Genomic DNA, 21,479 nt, shown 5'->3' on the forward strand with positions numbered 1-21,479 from the left:
AGCAAGTTGTGTACAACTTCCTCCCTTATAGATCGTGAGAGTCCTGTAGGCAGGGACCTTGTGTCAATCACCCGTGTGTGTCCCACGACTGACACTATGCCTGGGTAATACACAAGTGAGAGCACTTGTTGTTAAACACATACAAATATATCATACACACTCTCCTACCACAAGCAAAGAACCTAATCCTGAACAGTATTAGCAGAACCTGTTTATTTTTCTTTTTTTTTTTTTTTTTGTTTTTTGTTTGTTTTGGTTTTTTTTTTTTGCCCTTCATGGCCTACTCTTTAATTGGGATCTGGAATAAAAATGGAAGAATAATTTTTTTCAAAAAGCACTGTCACTTGGAGTCAAGCTCACAATGCCTTTAAGTGGGGCTGCCTGAATTACAAGTCCTCCTGAATTTGAAGCAAGATTTGGTTGCATTATACTACAAGAAAAATGAGGACTAGGTATTGATTTTTCCCCCTGATTCAAAGAGAGTGCAGGTGTTTAAGCATTTATGAAATTGATTGACTCCCCTCCAACAGCCAATTGATAATAAGTTTAAGCTTGGGAGAGAAGCGGTAAAGGTTTGATTATATTAACAATACTAATAGTCATGGGTTCATAAATCTTAAGAGAAAGGATGCATATGTCACAATATAATGCATGAAAAGTTGTTCTTTTATCATGGATAACTCTCTATTGTGCAGAGATCCAGTTGATCAGCTATTCTATTATTTGAATAAGTATCTGATGTCTTGTTTTCTTTCAAGAAGGCAGGTGCAGGATGAAGCAGGAAGCCTGCCAAGAAAGATGATAAATTACCATTTGGTGCTGGCGACCAGCACTGCACATGCAGGGTTGCCAGGAATTAAGAGAGGAAAGTAACCAGAAACAGGGAGGAAAATGACTTCTGACCACAACTTTAGAGGTGTTTGCTTTTTGTCTTCATTATCTTTGTGGTATTTTAAGGGCCCGTGTTCATTTTGTAACCTGCAAAATGAAGTACTGTTGGAAACAATCATGCACTACTTCAAGACATTATATTTCACCTGCTGAGGTCAAATAAAAATTCAGAGCTGAGCGAGCGCTGGCAAGGGAGGCAAAGCAATGACCTAAGCAAACAAATAACAAAAGCAAAGGTGAAGTGTTGCTGCAGTTTCTTTTGAAACACAGCACCTGGCCATGTTTGGAGAAGGCGCTCTGCCCACCGACGTCAGTGAATAAGGGCACACACCCACACACGGTGTTACACAACCTGCAGCTCAGAAGAGTGAAAATAGGAACAATAGCCACAGCAACGATCGTCACACATGGATTTTGGAACCATGCTGTTCTGCTAGAATTTCCTGTCTCCAGGTTAGCTTTTCTGTTATGTTATTACAGGCTTATGCACGGTGTTTCCTACCTATGCAATGACTCTACGGGGATCACCATTGGCAATGACTGCTCCAAATTCATTAAATTCCACAAGAATTTGAGAAGCATCTAAAATGTGCTTGGTACTTCCCTGGGTGCTGGGGTTAGAAATAGAGCAGGTCTAGACCCTTCCCTCCAGCTCCTGGTAGGACGAGGAAGAGACAAATTCCAAGGTCATTGGGACAGAAGTGAGGAACAGTGTGATGTGTCACAGAGAAACGTGCAAGGTGCCCTGAGGATCCAGGAAGGCTGGGAAAGGGCTCCAAGAAGTGGGGCCATCTGCACTGGCAAAGACTAGAAGAGGCGAGGTATTCAAGGCATTGGGGGAAAATGAGCTAGAGATGCAGACATGTGTAAGGTTTTTTGACATTCCAGCTATGTTTTTGGATCATAGGGTGAATGTGTGCACAGTAAGTTATGCAACTAGAAGCACTGCCAGGTTTATACCACAAAGGACTTCAAATTAAGGAGTTTAGGGTGTATTGAATACAGGCACCACGTGATAAATTCTGTTCTGGCAACAAATATTTTTAAGACAATATGGTGCTGTGACGGAAATAGGACCTAGTACTACATGACCCCAGACAAGGAAAGGTTAAGGCTGATTCCTAGAAAAGGTCACATTGAAGAGTGCATTTCAAAGGATTAGTAGAAGTTCATCAGGCACAAAAAGAATGGAGAGGAACTATACAAGATGGGAGAATATGAGGAGAAGAGAGGGGAGACTGAAAGACTGAGATAGAGAAGTAGCAAGGGAGAGAGGAAGGAAGGAAGGAAGGAAGGAAGGAAGGAAGGAAGGAAGGAAGGAAGGAAGGAAGGAAGGAAGGAAAGGAAAGAAGACAGGGGAGGGGAGAGGAGAAGAGAAGGGGGGAAAATGTCAACAAAGCTGTGAAAAGTAAAGACAAAACCTTGATAAGATTTTGGTGATTGGTTTTCTGATTTAATCATTTAGCAACATCGAAGTTTTAAAAAATGAAGAAAAAACTCAAAACATGTCCGACTGATAAATAAAAGGATTGTGATCAGTTCTCGCTTTTTAAAAATAGAACATCTTACCTTTCTTTAGCTGCAGCAGCACCAGGAGGGGACGACCCTGACACTCCCCCAGAACAAGGGAAGTCAAACTATGGACTAAAGGGCAAAAACAAGAGCCCAGAAATGTGAATTATAGCATTTTCCCTGCCAGGAATAATACGGTAATCTTGGAAACGTTTACCTGGTTTTCTCACAGCTCTAAAACGGGAAGGTGGCTCCTGCTTGCACGTCAGGAAGCAGCTGTGTGGCTTTTGCAAGCCACCGTGGCTCCGTGAAGTGGGGCACTGGGAGGACTCTGGTCCATTTGGGCTCAGACCCTGCGTGTGTCGGTAGCAGGCTAAACTAGCAGTCTGTTACTGTGCACTTCACCTCCCGCCAGAGCTCAGCCGCAACAGCCAGACAAATCAAACACAGTGGAAAAGTTGTCCTCAGAAAGACGCAAAGTTTAGATGTGATTTGCACATAGAAGTGAGACCAAGTCCACTCTACATTTCTATCTGCAACCTTGCAAATGAGCTACCGTAGACTGTGGCTTTGGCACGGGTGAAAGCCAAGCGAGGGTCATGGAACCCGTCAATCACGATCCTAGTTCTGGCACCTAATATATGTATGACTCCAGCAAAGTAATCTCAACGTCTTAGTTTCCTTATCTGTGAAATGGGGATGATGATGTTCACTTCACTGGATTTTTATGAGCAATAAATGAGGTAGAATAAGTAAAGCACAGAGTATTATGACTGGTGATGAGAACATGTGAAATGAATGGAGCAAGGCTGCATTACTCTGACCGTGAAGAGTAAGACCAAGGACACAAGCCATTAAAGGACTTAGTTCTACAGAACCTGATGACCACCATGCAAGTGCTGTGAGCAGCACTTATTTCGGGCATATGCTTTCAGATGGTCTGATTTGCTTCCACCACGGTGATAGCCTCTGATAAATAGTTCAGAAGCAAACAAGGCACTAAACAGTGGGTACACTGTACTGTGGCAGAGAATGTGTCACCCTACTGCTAGAAGTCACACCCTAACAATATGATTTTAGTTCCAGCACTAACTGTAACCTTCATCATTGTCCAATTCTTTGTCATATTTTTCCATCTATGAAGTGAAAGTTTTAGACCCCTAAGTTTCAAATTATCAAGTATATGAATATATAGGATATGGTATCTGAGAGTAAGATAGTGAGAGTAAGAAGACAGAGTGGGAATAGGACCACTAAATTAAATTAGGTATCATTTTAGACTGGGTCATGGAATGAACATGTATATGAAGAGAAATGCAGTCTCCTAGGGAACAGCCTTGACTGTAGCAAAGTTATTTCCAGGCCTTCAGCTTTTGACTGTGTTGTCATTAAAGGAGACTGTCTCAGTCACTTTCTTCATCACTGGAACACAATGCCCAACACCCACAGCTTAAAAAAGACGAGATTTATTTTGGCTCACGGTTTTGGTCCATGGTCCGCTAGCTTCAAGGCTGAAATAGCACAGCAGAGGGCCATGGAGGGAGAAAGGTGCTCAACCCATGGCAGCCAGAAAACAGAGAGAGGGGGGAGGAGCTGAGGTAAGAAGCCACCCTTCTGGGTCACACACCAGCGAGCCCATTCAGCTGCTGAGCTCCCCAGGGGATGGACCCAGGGATGAATGCAGTGCCTTGTGATCCAGTCGCCTTCCACACTTACAAACTGTAAAAGACATTTTAGATCTCAACCGCAACACCTGTCAACACCTGTCAACCTGATCCTGCGAACATGTTAAACCAAGAAAGGGAAGGATGGGAACACTGAGTGTGTGTGTGTTAGCTTTACGTGACAGTAACAAACTGGATTGCCTAGCCCTGTTGCTTGAGGGTACGCGGTACATCATAGCGGGGAATGCGCAGCAGGGTGGGGTAGTTCACCTACAGCAGGGAGGTGAACAACAGTGAGAAAGAGAAAGAGACCAGGGCCCCATGTGCCCATCCTGGCACATCCCCATGACCTAAAGACCTCCCGCCAGACCTTTCTTAAAGATTCCAAGGCCTCCAAAGAGTTCCACAGGCTGGAGACCAAGTTCTTCACGTGTGGGCCTTTAGGGTACTCTGCAGACCCAAACCACAGCCCTGGTTGAGCACCACAAGCACCGTGCTAAATGTTTCAACCCTGACATCAGCCCCACAGAGTGAGCTGAGGCGCACACGCTGATGCCACACCCTGATCGAGATCATCCCGCTCGTCGCTGAAGGCACTGGGCCCACAACCACTATCCTGACTGGTGCGTGACCTTCCCTCTGTCTCTTCCTGTCAGCCAAGTGTGTGTTTTTCTCAGTAGTTTACCGGGTTTCCTGCACCCACCTAATAAATCACAAATTCATTCTATCTGCCTGCCAAGCTGAGCCAGCTCATTTGTTCCAGTTTTATTTTTGTGTGACCTGCGCACTCCCCTAAGACGCCAGGTAGGAGAACATTTTAGCACAGGTTGTTTTCCTCCCACTTCTTCACACCTGGTATGCTGAGCTGTCAGCCTGTTATTCTTTCTCTGCTGGAGTGAGTCAGCATGGGACCACGTGGGAGATGAAGTCGATAGCTCCAGCCTCCCTTCCCGAAGCCCCATGGGGACCCCTGGGAGCCCTGTAGCTGGGTTCAGTTTGACAAGGAGAGAAGGATGGCCCTCATTCTCCAGCCAGGGTCTCCCGGGTCAAAAGACATTGTAACAACAAGGTAGCAGGCATATCTCATTGCCCATCTTGTGCTGTATAATGAGAGCTGCATGAAATTTTAATACACACAATTGCTTGTTATAATTATTTCAAAACTAAACACAGCATTAACTATTGGTCATAGTCTACTATATTGAAAGTACGTCACTCTGGCTGCCAGAGAACACATCCTACCCCTGTAATTTTATCTCCATCACCAACTCTGTCATCCTGAGGTATCATTAACACCCTGGTGTGTTTTCTCATAGAAGAAATGAAGACTTAACTCTTGAATTCCTGATTCCCTTATTGATAGCCGGTCAAGTTTATTACTGCGTAAGATGCTGTCTAAGAAATGAGAATAAGGAAATGGTGTGGACAAAGGATAATGACTTTAAGAAACTGGAAATTAGGGGGAAGAAGAAGAAAAGCAATAGGGGAGAAGGAGAAGAAAGAAGAGGAAAGGGAGAAGGAGTATGTACCTTGATCTTGATTCCTGCTTGGATCTGATATAGCTGTGGTTCCAGACTGACCCATGTGCCTACAGTAGGTCCCCAGCACTGAGTCTTTTACATTCAAAGTCAAAGGTCAAGAAGAGAAAGCAGAAATGCTTCTTATGTCCCTGCTGTGGGGACTCAGCATGCTGTCCAGGTTCCAGAACAGCCCTCCTGAGAGCGGTCCCTTGCCCTCCCTGCTCCCGCATGCCTCCTGCCTTTCCAGACTCAGACACTACTGAGGGTTTACTCTGAGCCCCAGGCCACACTAGGTGCTTTACTGTGTATTCATTCACTTAATCCTCACAGCAGCCTGGGAGGTAGGTACTGACAGCCACCCCAGTTTATGGATAAGGAGTTTGAAACAGAGAAAGGTTAAGTGGTATATCGAAGGCCACACAGCAGTAAAGTGGTGGGGCAGGATTCTAACTCAAACAATGTGTCCGCAGTCTGTGTTCCTGGAGTCGGGTCTCCCGTGTCCTTCCCAGGTGACAGAGATGCCTCTTCAAATGCACAATGCTGAAATCTACCTCTCTGGGCTGTAGTGAATATGAAATGTGTATCGGGAGGGTTTAACCACTGCTTCTCTTTACCTTAGAAGCCTCAAGTTAGAGCTGCCTATTTCTCAGCCTGTAGATGTCTCAGTCTTGTGCATCATTCCTCATCTGAGATCTTTTCCCACTGTGGCTCTTTGGGGAAACTAGTTTCAATACATTGCTTCATCTGGATGTAGAGAAAGGTGCTTTGTTCTTCTGGTGTGTATGTGTCTGTGGATGTGTGCATGCACACACTTGTTGTAATATATATTTTCATGTGTACTGAATAAGGAAATCATTCTCAAGGTCTAGCATTTGCTACCCAAAAAGGGGAAAAACTACAGAAATATGACTTGGTCAAAACTGATAAGCAGATGCTTCCAGCTGTTATTCTTTCAACCCAGCCAAACCCTTGCATTCGACTTGAAATTGGTTTCCATTCATCTCTGTTTCCACGTTCCTAAATGATAAGCCAGACCTTTTCCTCCTGACATCTAAACTGCTCGTCCTTAGCCACATTTAGTACATTTCAGCTTTATTTCATGAGAAGAGAAATGACTTTAATAAAATTAATCATTGCTCTGTTTTCCTACCTATATTGTATTTTAAAGCTTTATAGTAAATGTCTTGCCTAAGCTCAGCTGAATTTCAATTCTCAAATATCACTTTTATATTTTTATTGGCATCTTCCACACTGATCTACAACTGTAAGCCCACCAAAAGGAGAAACTTATTGCTATGAGTATCTAAATATTAATTTCCGAGCAGTGATTTCATTGAAAGATATAAAAGGAAGGAAAGAAATAAGTTTGATACAATTAGGGGGAAAAGGATGCCACAGATGTTTTTAAAACTATGAAAGGATATCATGAACAATCATACATGCATAATTTAAAAATTTTTCTTAAACACAATTAATTTTGGAGAAAAATGTTGAGTCCATTTTGGCACAGAAGAAACAAAAAACTTAAATGTAGCAATTTATTAAAGAAATTGACATTATATGCATAAGATCTTTTCCCAAATTAAAAAAAAAATTCAAAAGGAGGATCACAAACAAACAAACAAACAGATCCTTTCCCCCTACCCCAAAATAAAGTCCTAGATTCAGGATAGTTTTATATCAAACTTCAAAGGACCCAAAATTCTGATCTTAAATCGTCTCAGAAATCAGAAAAATAAAGAAAGCAGCCCACTTCACTTTTACAAGGCTACAAAATTATATCAAAATTAGGTGAAGACATAAAAAGAGATCACCCATTTTTTTCTTTTTTAATTTATTTCTTGTGCTCTATCCATGGTGAAACATTGAAGAAACAAAAGATGAGGATCAGAGTTTTTTAGACAAAGAAAAATATTACTATAATCTTAGTCAACATATTAATAGGCCATAAAAGTTGATCAAATACAGATCAATTTCATTTAATAAATAGATTCAAGAATCTCAAATAAAAATAAATTAACGAAATCAAACAGAATGTTAAAAAATATATAACAATCCACCAAAGTTTTACTGTCCTCAGAAAAGCAAGGCAGATAGGTGTATTTTTGAAAATCTATTAATTCTTTTTTAAAAGAGAATAATTTTTTTAACAAAAGAACAATAGCAAAGTACCAACAACACAGACAAAAACACAACAAAGCAAAAACAATAAAAATGATACAGGATTTCAGAACAAAATGATAGGAATTAACAGTGGTTGTTATATTATATATTGCTATCTTCAAAGAAGTTGCTCAGATTACTAGAGGTAAGAATGTAAGACCTGAAAGAGTAAATAAAACCCAAAACATACAATGGATATTATGAAAGGGAAAGAAATTGCCCCAAGGAAGGAACAACTGGGATGAGGGAAAGGAGAAAAAGAAAGAAGGAAAGAAGGGAAAAAATATGTATGGATACCTGGGATAACTGTACTGTTGATGTCTGATGGTTTGTTGAAGGGAACAGTTAATGCTTAATTTTTTTGACCAGTTTTGCATGCTTATATCTGGTAATCTGAGCAAATAATTTGAAGACAGCAATGTGCAGTGTGGCAACCATCCATGAATTCCTACCATCTTGTCTAGTGAAAATCTATTTAATTCTTGTTAGTAGACTAAGGAAGAAAAAGTACATAATTTACCTTAATAGAACAAAGGGACAAATTTTAATGAACGTTAATTTTTTTGGTTTTTTGTTGTTTTTTTGCCGATACCTGGAATCGAACTCATGACCTCACGCTTGTCAGGCAGGCGCTGTGCCTCTGAGCTAAATCTCCAGCCCCTAATGAATGTTAATATTAAGGTAGTACATTCTTAAAAAGTTAAGACTACAAATGGAAGAGCAGTTTCTTAATGACAGCAAACGAACTACCAAAACCTAACAAGGATTATGCTTAGTGGAAGAAAATGCTTCATCTGTTTCTTGTAAGGTTGGAAAACAACGATGACTACTGTGTCTATTGTCATTTTCCACAGTGTTTGTGAAGGATTGTGATCCTGTCTCTGATCGTTCACCATCCCCTGCATCCGGCCTGCCTCTAGCATCTCCAGCACTCTCTCTGGCTCCTCACTTAGCAAGACTGGACTTCCTACTGCATTGTTACCAAGTCCCATCTTCCCACAGCCAAGAAAGAGCTTCAGGATTCCATCTGCTGCTCCTTTGCTCTGTCCCATCTGCGCAAGGAGACTGTGTCTCAGAGTTGCTGATCACAGCCCTACTGCTGCTGATAGGTAAAGATGACCAGAAATAAATCCTTAATTTTGTAAACCTCTCAGATCTGGGGGTGATATGATGTATTGTCATATCAAAGCCTTGTGAAAGCTGACCTACACAGGCTACTGTAGCTTAGGGTGACCACTCCTCTACCTATTTGTGCACTGATGAATAGGCGGGGGTGTTTTGCAGTTGTATTTGGTTGAGTCCCCCATATCCTCCTACTGGAGTTGATAATAGAGTGAAAACTAATATTGTATTTAAGTCAACTGATGAAAATCCTTGCAATAGGGTTGAAATTGATGCTGAGTTTTGAAATTTTTAAAGTATTAGATATAAGGACTAAAAGAGAAGACAAAAGCATCATAATCACATAATATAGTGATTTATAATAAAACCAAGTAGTACAAAATGATATGATATCTGATTAAGTTAGGGGGACTGCTGGACACACAATCAACCAAAAAATTAATAACTTACACTAGCAAAATCATACAAGCAATATTCCCTCTTTAAGATAGTAGAACCACAGTTCCTTTGGGGCCTGCTCTGGTCACTTCCTCAAAAGAGGACAGCAAGGCAAGGAAAAGCCAAAGGAGAAACTTCACAGTGGGAGAAACTGATCAAACCACCTCAGCCAGGGACTGAGGAGCTGGTCCACTCCCTCGGGCTCGTCACATCGATGTTGAGCCCCTGTTGTAGGATGGTCTGAGAGTGAGGCTGTTCCTCTGTGATTTTCCTTCCCAAAACCCATCACTCCAGTCTAATCAAGATGAAAACAGAATGCAAATCCTAAGGGGCGTTCTACAAAGTGCCTGACCAGCACTTTAGAAATGATAAAAGTCATCAAAAACAAGGAAAATCTGAGAATTGATCACATTCTAGGGGAGCCTAAGGAGGTCTCTCTCCTAAACACACCATGCATCCTGAGTGGGCTGCAGAAATAGAATGAATAAACTGGGTAAAAATGAAGGGGGAGTTAATAAAGTATGGACTTCCTCACTAACATTGTATTAATTTCAGCTCAGTATTTATAAGAAATGCACCATTGCAATGGAAGTTGTTAATGAGAGGTGGAAACCAAAACAATTCTTTAAAAAGCTTATTTGAAAAAATGTTAACATTAGTAACAAAATTACAAGTTAAACAGAAAATACAATATTATTTACATTAACAATAACACTATAAGACAGTTTTCCTATTTTTTTCTTTTAGGACCCCTGTACACACTTGACAATTATTGAAGACCATAAAGAGCTTTTAAGTGGGTTATACATATATATTAATATTTACCATATTTGATATTAAAACTGACAAATTAAAAATTGTATTAATTAATTTAAAAATCAGAGTTGGAGCTGGGTGTGGGTGTGCATGCCTATAGTCCCAGAACTCAGGAGGCTGAGGCAGTAGGATAGCAGTAAGTTCGAAGCCAGCCTGGGCTACAGAGTGAGCTCAAGGCCAGCCTAAACTGCATATTGGAACCCTGTCTCAAAAAGACAAAAAAAATCAGAGTTGGAGGATAACTCAGCACAAAGCAGTTGACCATCAAGTCTGAGGTCTGGCCTTGATCATCAGCACCCCAGAAGCAAACGATACTGAACTCACTGCCTGATAACAAAAAATAGCTTTATTGACTGAAAAGTAACTATATTTTCCCAAACGTGTCCAAGAGAAAGGCATTATTTTACGTATTTTGCAAAACTCTAGTGTTTGATTATACTGCCATATCTGCTTTTGCATTCTGATTCATTTCACTCCTAGAAAATGAAAGTAAAGACTAAGTTGTAGTCAAGATTTGCAAGGGAATAGATTTAATACAAGACACATAATTTATAGGATTGTTGTATAATAATCACCCAAAAAGTCAAATGCAGACAAACAAAAGAAATCTGTCCACACACTAGAAACCCAAAAAGTCCAGCTGAGGGCCTGGATCCCATGGCATTGTCCTCCATGAGTCCAGCTGGAAGCCCAGCCCACAACAATGTCTCATGCAGACCTGTTTCACGGATCTGCGCTGCAAAGTCCCAAAGGTCAATGGTGGAAGCTAGAAAGTCTGCGCCAGTGGGATGAAGGATCTGTGCTAGCGGGATGAAGGATCTGTGCCAGCAGGCTGAGGGATCTGCACTGGAGCCAAGGAGCAACACTCAAGGTAAGGACCAGAGCTCCCCATAAAAGAACCACAGCCATCCTCTGCTACATTGAGGTTCCGAGCTCCTTCTACAATGAGAATAGCTTTGTTTATATCCGGAAAACCAGCGTGACAAGCTTCTCCAGGAGAATCAACACCACACCAGCTTCCCACCCCAGTTCTCGTTTTATGCTGTTGGCAACAAAATTCTCAGGTGAGCCTTCCACACCCAAACCATGCTGACTCAGTTCAGCTGGGTGTTACAAGTCAACCATTAGTTAATCCACCACATACTATGAGTATTTTCTCTTCATGGAATTATAAAAAATCAATAAATAAAAAAAAGCAGTAGTATAAGTGAAATAAATTAGCATTTAGCTTAAAAATATTTTTGAAACAACAGAATAAATAATTTGGGAAGTTCTTTGAATTTCTCCATACTTTCTATTTGTCTATTTTCTATTTTGACGTATGTATGTGTGTATATTTGAGTTTCTCATATAAGGGAAACCATGCAATATTTAAGCTTGTGTTTGTGACCTATTGCACTTAACATTATGTTCTCAAATTGCATTGATTTGATATAAATGCCTCAAGTTTGTCTTTCCTGATGGCAGAGTAGTGCTCCATCATGCATGAATTCCACATTTTCTTACCTGTTCATCTCTGAGAGGGTGTTAGGGACCCAGAAGTTTCTAGAACATACAATGGACCATCAATATAGAAACGCATCTGATCTTGATCAGGATAGTTCTTAAGTGTTAAGATGTATAAAAAAGAACTAAGTAAGTTGGAGAACAAATTATAATCATGGATATAATGACATAACGATTTTTTAAGTACCTTTCTTTCTCAAAATTGCTGCACGTATTCAAAAAAGTTGCAATTTTAATTCCAGCACATTTTTTTCCTGAAGGGGTAGGATAATGAGGCAAATTAACCAACAGATTCTAAAATAAAAGTGCCCAAAGGTATACAAATAATAAATTTGGAGGAAAAGTAATGAAAAAGGATTAACCCTACCAGATATTAAGATATATATGTATTTTTAAAACCCACTTTAGGCATACGTATTAGTCAGGCTTTCTGTGATAATGTTGTGTATCAAACAACCCTCAGCCGCAGTATCTTTCACTGGGCATTCAGCACTTCCATTAGGTTAAGTCTCGTCCTTGGGTGCTTCAGTTAGTTCACTGGGATACTATCTATTAGGCTGATGACACATTTGTCTACAGAAGAATGTTAACTAAATATATGTACTGTATGGTTTGTGTCTAGATGTTCCCCCAGGCCTTATGCAGTCGTAGGGCTTTTTTGAAAGTGGCTGAATCTAGAGTCTGTGATTGATTCGTAGTGCAATGCTGGGATTAGGGTGCTGAGATTAAAGGTGAGTGACTGCTGGATCAACCCACTGATTGGACTGACACTGCCCTAGTCCCAGTGGACTAGATACAATATAAAGAACAGAAAGATGTTTGTCTTGCGCTCACTCCCTTATTGCTTGGCTATAGTCTTCCCCGCCATGAACTGTTCTCCTCTGCCAAGCCACCCGGCCTTGGAGCTGGCCGATTATTGACTGAAACCTCTACACACTGTGAGCTAAGTAAACCTTTTCTATTTTAACCCTGGGTGTCAGGTAGTATATCTCCGCAACAAGAAAAGTAACTAAGATATATATTCTTCTTAGGAAAGTGATGGTGTCTCTCTTAAAAGATCATTTTTAAAATTAAAGAACTAGAAAAAGTATATTATCAAAGAATAAATATATCTCAAATTATGCTAAACTATTATCCCAAAAAAGAATGACACATCATCTGTTTGTGGGAAAAACAAAAAGATATAATGTTTAGAAAGGTGTAATTAACAATATCACATACTGAAAAAATAAGCAATTTATAAAAGAAAATAAAAAGATCTTTCCAAGGAGTTTCTGGGTCACCTGATAGGTTTGAACAAGTGAAAAGAAGAATTACAGCTGAGAGGTGGACAGGCAATCTGCCCAAGATTGGGGACTAGAGTCCAGTTTCAGTCACGACCCAGCATCTTAAAATATTTTTCAGTCCTACTACACAATTCGTGTAACTTTCTTCAGCTAGCAGTGCGCTAATAGTAAAACTACACAGATTTCTGTATATCACTGTTCAAGAGCAAACCACTACTTCGAATACTAGCAAAGTTCATTACTATAATTTTCCCTTTTATATTTTCCAGAAAAGAAAAAAAGTTAAGATAAATTATTCTCACTTGCCTATTGTTTTTAGATAGATTTGAGTTGACCGAAGCTCCCCTTTGAATGGAAAAGCCGTGGAATAAGGCATCGATTATTTTTGTGTGACGCAGGTGGGCGTCCGGCCACCCCACTCCTAGCAAAATGCAGAATTCAGCACCTCTGTTTGCCAGACATGATTGTCTTCTCCAAAAGCACATAGGGCTGATGTAGGTTTCACTCAAGACTTTTACGGAAATCAGTATTTTATGTCATGTTATTTAATGGAACATAACTTCTATAAACATGAACATAACTTGTCTTTCGCAGGGTCTCTACCCCTCTGTCAACAGGACGTTCTCAACTCTTGTCCGATGATCTGCCCCGTCCCCATATCTTGCCTATTTTCTCCCTTCCAGAATTTCCCCCACAACCTGTCCCTGTCCTAAACCCAGCAAGTGAGATGCATGCTACGTCCCCCAAACTTCAATATTCATGTTGGCAAGCAGACCCAGAGCCAATAGGATCTAAATATAGGGCCGTGTGTGTGTGTGTGTGTGTGTGTGTGTGTGTGTGTGTGTGTGTGTGTGTGTGTAACAGAGAAACAGAGAAACAAAGAAACAAACACCCAGACCTATGCAGAGATGAGACAGACAGAGGCAAGGACGGAGACAGCGTTCGGGAGAACCGACCCCCGAAGCTGGCGAATCCTGGGTCGGCGGGGAGATCCGCAGGGGGAAGGCTCCGGAGGAGTCGCGCTGCGGTCAGCTCCGAAGACCCAGCTGTGGACAGTGGCCCCTCGGCCTTGGGAGAACGGTCTTCTCCGGACCTTCGCCTAGGTGCGGTCGGCTGACGTGATGCAAGGTAACCTGATTTAATCAGTTTCCTGATTCAAACGTTAATCCCTGGGGTAAAGAGTGCCTTCACGGCACCCTTGAGAAGTGTCTGACCAACCGTCGGTGGCGGGTGGCCTCGCCCAGCTGATCTGTGCAGCCGCGCACGGAAGTGGGCAGAGGGGTCCCCGGGAGGCCTCAGAAGCACCGCGTCCCCCCGGGGCCTTTTCCCGGGGTAAAGGATGTGCAACGATCTCAAGTGAAGCTTTTGGAAACCCAGCTTTTTCTCTGCTGGACAAAAACGGTCTTTTAAAAGATGATCTCTTATTTTCCCCACGAAGGCAGAGAAAGGAGACAAAAGCAAAACCTGCCCAAGAGACCCCACTGCAGACAGAGGGTGTCAGAAAGGCGCGTGGAGGAGAGGCGGGGGTGAGCGTGGGCGGCTGCTCAGAGGCTCTGGGTGAGGAGAGCCCGCCCCTGCTTCAGGCCTGTGCCTCCACTCATGGCGAGCGGCTGTTGCTCCAAAGAAAGCGGTGCTGGGCCGCTCTCAGTCCAGCAAGCAGCGGGAACTGCTCTGGTTTAGATGGGGATGTGCCCCAGACTCTCCTGTACCCCAGCCGTCTCCTGTGTCCTGAGATGCGGCTGCGGGTGGGTGATTGGCTCAGGGAAGAAAAGCTGCTCAATGGACCCATCCACCCAAGAACCAAGGCTCGACGTGCGTTAGGAGCTGGGGTCTGGCTGGAAGAAGCATCACTAGGGCGTGGCCTGGAAGATCTCCTCTTCCGCCCCAGCTCATCCCTCTCTCTCCACTTCCTGCTTCCTGTGCACCATGAAGGGAGCACTGTCCTTCCCCAGACCCTGCTTCTGCCCTGGAGCCCAAAGGAACCTCTTCTCCTTTCAGTGGCAGGTGCTAGAATTGTGTCCCAATGACCAGAAAGCGAGTAAGAAAGGATCACGCAGTATTTGTTCTTTTGCACCTGGATCATTTCACTTATCATACTGTTCTCCACGCTCGTTTGTGTTGCCACATCTGGCAGAATATCCTCCTTTTTCAAGGCTGAATGATATTCCATTGTAATGGGCATTACTTTTCAGTTAACATGATGAGTGAATTCTACAGATATGCTGTAAAATAGAACACCTATAGCTAACAATATTGTATCCTACACTTACAATTCTATTTATACCTTCAAGTGCTTTTACCACACACACACAGGAAAAAGGGCAGAAGGACCGTTTTGGAGGTGATGGGTGGCTGTCACCTTAACTGCAGTAATAATTTCATGGGTGTAAGTGGATGTGCAAGCCCATCACATTACACACATGAGATGCACACAGGTTTTTGTACAATAAAGCTGTTAAATACATGTGCATATTTACTTACATATTTATTTTACATATTTATCATACCTCATATATAATCAAATACACAAATAAAATAAAAATAGATTAGCAAGGTGTGGAAGCAGCAGAAATTGCAGATAAAATCAGTTTCCCTAAGAACTCCCCTTCCGTGCATGGTAGTCCACCGTTTCCATCAGAAGCCACTGACAGAAAAACCAGTGTCACGAGAAAAAGGAATGCGCTGTCGCATAATGCTGGGTGTTCGGCTGAAGAGGAATTGGTTCTTCTGGAAATGCTAGCTTGGTGTTTTTCAGAGCTGCTGCAGTTTGTGGGTTTGAATACAGGCAGGAGCGGGCAAGCAGCACCAAGGCAGCAGGTCCCCAGGACTCAGGCACGATGACAGGGGACGGAATTTCTGTTCTCATGGTGCTGTGAGCAGGTGCTGTGGTCAGAGTGGCATAAAACAGAAGGCCTATGACTGGAAGTAGAAGTACAGCGCAGGAAGCACGTAGAACGCATCATCCGTCGATGAGGATATACGTGTCAATGGCCGATCGTTCCCCAGACACTGGTGGTCACCAGGATATGAACACCACAACAATAATAACAGACGCAGAATACGTATGGTGTGCTGGATAATTTATTGAATCCTTGGCAAATACGTCATATGGCCCTTACAGTGACTCTAAGAAGCGGGTGCGACTATGGACCACACTTTGTAGGCAAGGAAAGCGAAGACCTGGGAAGTGAAGTAATCGCTCTGGGTTGCAGAGACAGCCAAGGGCTCACATCCAACCTGCCCACACGGTCCGCGCTCTGAACGCTGCAAGGAGCACGTTTCCTTCTCTCAGAGCTCCAGTGATGGAGGGACGGAGGGAAGTACCAAATCAGACAGAGTAACTGACACGCGTCACAAAGGTGATTTGGCGTTTAGCCATCAACTCTGAGCAAATAGCATGGTGCTGAGTGCTTTTATCCCGTTCATCCAGCCCAGGTTCGATAATGGAGATTATCCTCCCTAGTACACTGAATGAAAAAATAACACCCGTTAAGGGGAAAGTGAGTTTCGAGTCCCCTAGAGTGAGAAGAAAGTCTGGAATTCCACCTCTGTGATCCCTGTCCCAGTCCAAGCATCAAAGTGCTGTCTAAACAGGAAGGCCACTAACCCAGCCTTGGCAGGAGAAGGAGGTCAGCAAGGCACCTGCAGGAAGTGACAGCTGCACAGACAGCTGAAATCCACATGGTCATGAAATAGTAACACCATGCCCAGGAATCCTTTACTAGGATGGGGTATACTTAAAAGAGATCTATGTTGGTGATAGCTTTTCTCCAGAATTTCAAGAACCTTAATGTTTGGGAGGAGAATTAAATTTATATCTAAGCCTGAGAGAGGTAAAATAAAGACTGCAAATGATTCCACCTGCCCGACCTTTGTGTGCCTTGTCTTTCATGTTCATAACACGAAAATCACATCATTCTCTTCTTCTCACCACTTCTGCATCATGTAGACATTTTACTATCCTCCCATTCTGATGTAACTTTAAAAAAAGAAAAAAACTGACCTTTCCAGTGGACTATAAACAAAGAGTAAGAAAGAGAGGGAATGAGAGACCCCAACATCTCATGGCATTTCTTGAGCTGCTGGCTTAGCCATGCTTGAACTGTGATTATATTTTTAGTGACGTGAACCAATCAACTTTCCTCTGTGCTTATGTTAACTGGAGTTGCTCTTCTGACCACTTAAAAGTCAAGAGTATTAAATGCTGTGATGACCAGGAAGTGCTCTGTGTGTTGATTAAATTCAACTGGCACCTTCATTGAACAGTAATTTCCATCCTCAAGGGAAAACGAATCTAAACCATAGTGGAAAGAAATAAAAGATCTTTCTGTCTTAAAAAGTACAGAGTAAGGTAGTGGAGGGGGATAAAAATGGAAATGCCCTGAGGACGCAGTTATCATGGTGATTTGGCCAGTGAAAGAGCGAAATGAAACTCCTAGGGGAAGTATGTAGGGCAGTCCGGCTTTAATCTGTCTGTAAGGTGGACACCGGCCAATGCAATGTAATTTGAGTGGCACTCACAAGTCTCCTGTCCCAATTTTGGCACTGCCACATTAAAGCAGTATTTTGAGTCTTGAAAATCTTTGGATTTTTCAAGATTCATTTATCAGAAGACAAAAAGACACCCGGAGTGGGGCCTGGTAATGGATCCAGATAGCATTCTTCCAACTGTCCTGTAGAAATACTTCAATTATTAGAGGCAAATGAAAGGGGAACGAAAATCAGGAGGTTTAGCCCAAATGATCCATGACCAAGCATAAAATGTCTTTGAAGTCTTCCTTTCCACTTTTAAATGTCATATGATGTTTCATTCCATTCCTGAAATTTCATTTCATTCTATTCTAGTCTATGTATACAAAAGGGTGCTTTAAGTTGCCTTTCAGAATTGAAAAATTTCCCTAGTATTTTGTCCTGGGCCTTTGCCTGCCATCAACAGACCATGTGCCACTTGGGGAAGTGATGACAGAGAATATTGAAGCTAGCAGTGGCGAATAACAGTGGAATCTGTCCTCTGGTCCACCTTCACATGGCTGGCCCACTCTAAGTGGCCGCCATGTCTCCTGGAACATGGTTGCATGGCCTCCAAGATGACTTGCAGCCTCCATTCCAGTCTATGGTCCTCCCCACTCTGAAGCAGAGTACATCTCACTACTTAAATTCGTGGCTTTTCATCACTGCCAGGAGAAAACCAAAATCTTTAACTTGGATCATGGTTCTCGAGGTCTGGTCTTTGCTCATTTGTCCAGCCTCATCTCTGGTCACTGTCTCTTTACTCACTGGGCTCCAGCCCCCTGGCCTCAAAATCATTTCCTCTCCAAGGTCTTGGGTCAGCCAATGCTCACACCAGAAATATTCTTGCCCTTCTCCTTCTTTTTGTTTGGACTTTCTGAAAAAGCCCATTTTATTTCCTATTATGCTTTCACCAGTATTGTGTATCTCCTACTCATTGGAACCAGAAGGAGATATATAAGGTCTTTGTACGCATCTGTTCCTGGTACCTAACACCTTCCTTGACATACAGAAGCTGCTCAGTGAAAGTTTCATAAATGATTGATTATATGACTGAGCTAGTTTGTCCTGTTCCAAACCTAGAAAACTAATACTGGGAAAGAATAAGTAAATTGAAATAGTAATCAGAGCAAAGCAACATATTTTGTGTGAAAAGGCCATTAGAGGAAAATTCCATGAAACTTTCACATCTTCCTTGAAGACATAGTTTTGGTCGATCTGGCATGACAAAGAACTTCTGAGGGGGAGGATCTCAAGGACTTGTGACAGTGGTGTATGTCTCTCCTAAATCTTAATACCTGCACATTCCTTAACAAAGGTTTCCTGTGGAGCGTCCATCCAACCATCACTCCACTACCTTGATGGAGATCCAGCTGTGCTTAGAGGTGTAAAGATGAGTGACCAACACTCTCTATGTGCAGGTGGCTCGGTAGAGATCAGTTTCTATGCAGTTGGCCAGAACAGGTTAACACAGCTACTCCAGCTGCAGGGACGTCTGGAGAGGGGAATAGCTTGTACCTGGCACACTGCGGCCCTGAATAACACAGGGATTCCATTCATAAAAAGGAATCAGCAGTCCTTGCCAGTAACCAAGTTTGACACTGGGTGTTTAAAGCTCAATAAGTAAACGTGTTCACAACTTCTGTCCCAGTACAAACATTGCCAATTTCAATCTCACCGCCGCCACCACCTCCAGAAAAGAAAAATTGGAGGTCAGTGTGTCACCACAGTGATAGCTTCTGTGGCATTGCTTCTCTGAAGTCTGAGCCCTAGAGCAGAGAGGAAGCAGGCGGAGCGGGTCCCTCTTTCCTCTCCACTGCCTCCCTCCCCTTTTCAAATGCAGCAAATGACCATCCAGCCTTCTGCTCCCAGATGACCAAACACCGAAAATAATTTTCTTTGAGAAGACTTCGTTTAACCTAATTTGTGAGTAAAATTTCCCAAGGGCAGCAGTGAAAGGCCTAAGATAATGAGGAAGTCTTCAAACTCCAGAGAAAGGGTGAGATCGGCCCTGCAGGTCCCCACACACCATTCATCAGCTGTTACCGAGCAGAGCCAGGAAGCCCAAACAGAGGTCAGCGGATCACATGACCCGCGGTGCCTGCACTCCCAGCATCCTGCTGCTTGACTGAAGCACTCCAGACTTTGTGACTTAGCAGATGTGCAACCTACCTGATCCTTCACACAGAGAGTTCATTTCAGACTGTGAGGAGTTCTGGAGTAAAATAAAGTAGAAAAGCTGGAAGCAGGGCAGCCAAGGTCATGAAGGACAGATGTCACCAAGAAAATAAGACACGCTGATCACACAGTTCCCAATTTGGAAGCAAAACCTATATGGACCACTTTTTTTTTTTTTTTTTTTTTTTTGGTTTTTCTCCGGTACCAGGAACCGAACTCACGACCTTGCGCTTGCCAGGCAGGCGTTTTTGGTGCTGAGCTAAATCCCCAACCACTATATGGACCACTTTATCTAACTTGATGTGTCCTCATTTGAACATTGCGAGTACTTTTGCCTGTTATGTTCAACAACATTTAAATTTAATCTTAGTTTTTCAATTCAAATCACACATCTTTCATCATTATCCACAAAGGGCAATATTCTGTCTCTTCAGGTCTCTGAAAACCAGATCCTAGTATGTTAGATTGGCAAAATGTCCTGCCTTGTTGTCCCTACTCTATTTGCAAGTCAGAGTGGTTTTAGAAGGTTCTGGAAGGTAGAAAAGAAAGTATCTCAAAATCTCCTTTAGCTCTTTACTTCTTCAATTAGTGAAATGTCTAAATCCCAACTCTCTATTAGCTCCTTCTTCTTCAGATTCTAGAGTTTTCTTAATATGAAGGAAAAACAAAAATGAAAAAGTAAAATCTCCCATTACGAGAAGCAGGAGATTTTCATTTCTTTTAGCTTGATTCAGTCTGCTCTTTTCAGACATACTTGGGACAAAATCTTGGGCAACAACCATATTTAATAGAATTACACCAAAAGTAAACTGTAGAAACAAACTGAGTAGTATTAAGATTCTACTCTCTTATCTTTTTAAATATAGGACAATTAGTGATATATTTTGTTACATATTTGGAAGTCCAATTCTAGTTCCTGAAGGGAGGTCCTCTAATCTTTCAGGTAGAAACTTTACCATATTTATACCAAAGCAGAAAAATCTATGTATGTCTAATTCATTACATCAAAAATGGAAAGCCAAGATGATTTAATTTAGGATCTCTGCATTCATTTTTAGTTTAGACTAAATCTTTCCTAACTGGTATCACTTTTTTGTTAAATTCTTCAAGTCAAAGGGAATGTTATATGAAATATTTAAGAGTCTCTCCAGACAAAGGCAAAAGTTATCAAAAGTTAAATCTTGAGTGCATTTTTGACAAGCAACTACACAGTAATTTATACTAGAGATGTAATCAAGAGTACATAACAAAGAAATGTAAAATATATTCATTACATTCATTACAAAAACTACTACTGTAATGAAATTTTCAAATAATTAAAGTGCACCAAAGCAGTAAAGTTGTTAATTAAATTATAATACAGTGAAATTCTCTGTGGATATTTAAAGTGATAATAAAGATCACTATCTGTTGAGTTACAAAGATGTCCACAGTTTATTTGGATGGGAGAAAAATCAGCTTATAGAACAATGTGTATAGTATAAGTTAATTTCAACAAAAGTAGTTTTATAAGTGAATATGCTAGGAAAAATATATGGAAGGATATGCTCCAAAATGCAAACAATTGTTATCATCAGGTTATGAGGTCATATGTAATTTCTGCTTTTCCTTCAAACCTTTTGATAATTTCTTTTTTCTTTCCTTTCTTTTGAAAAAATAAAGAGGTCTAAGTGCAAGAAGTGATTTCCATTTTAAGAAAAAAGAGGGGAGGGGAGAGGACAGGCTCCTGCACTGAGGCCGCCTTTCCATCTGGGTCAGTGATATGCGTGCAAAGGGCCTAAAGAGAGAGGTGGAGAAAAAGCAAGAAGGAAGGCTTCACCACACTAAATGAAAAGCAAACAATATGCATATCAGCATCCCAAGATGTACCACTC

General features: G+C 41.8%; 1 long non-coding RNA gene across 1 annotated transcript; it reads left to right on the forward strand.

Annotated features, from left to right (window-relative positions):
* The first annotated feature begins 1,283 nt into the window (after nt 1-1,283).
* Nucleotides 1,284-10,117, forward strand: LOC106149772. The gene is made up of 3 exons (XR_001236143.1): nt 1,284-1,344; nt 8,605-8,859; nt 10,058-10,117. It is a non-coding gene; the product is annotated as an uncharacterized LOC106149772 (long non-coding RNA).
* Nucleotides 10,118-21,479: the final 11,362 nt, after the last annotated feature.

The sequence above is a fragment of the Chinchilla lanigera genome, unplaced genomic scaffold, assembly GCF_000276665.1.
Source record: "Chinchilla lanigera isolate Chin_1 unplaced genomic scaffold, ChiLan1.0 scaffold00004, whole genome shotgun sequence".
Taxonomy (NCBI): Eukaryota; Metazoa; Chordata; class Mammalia; order Rodentia; family Chinchillidae; genus Chinchilla; species Chinchilla lanigera.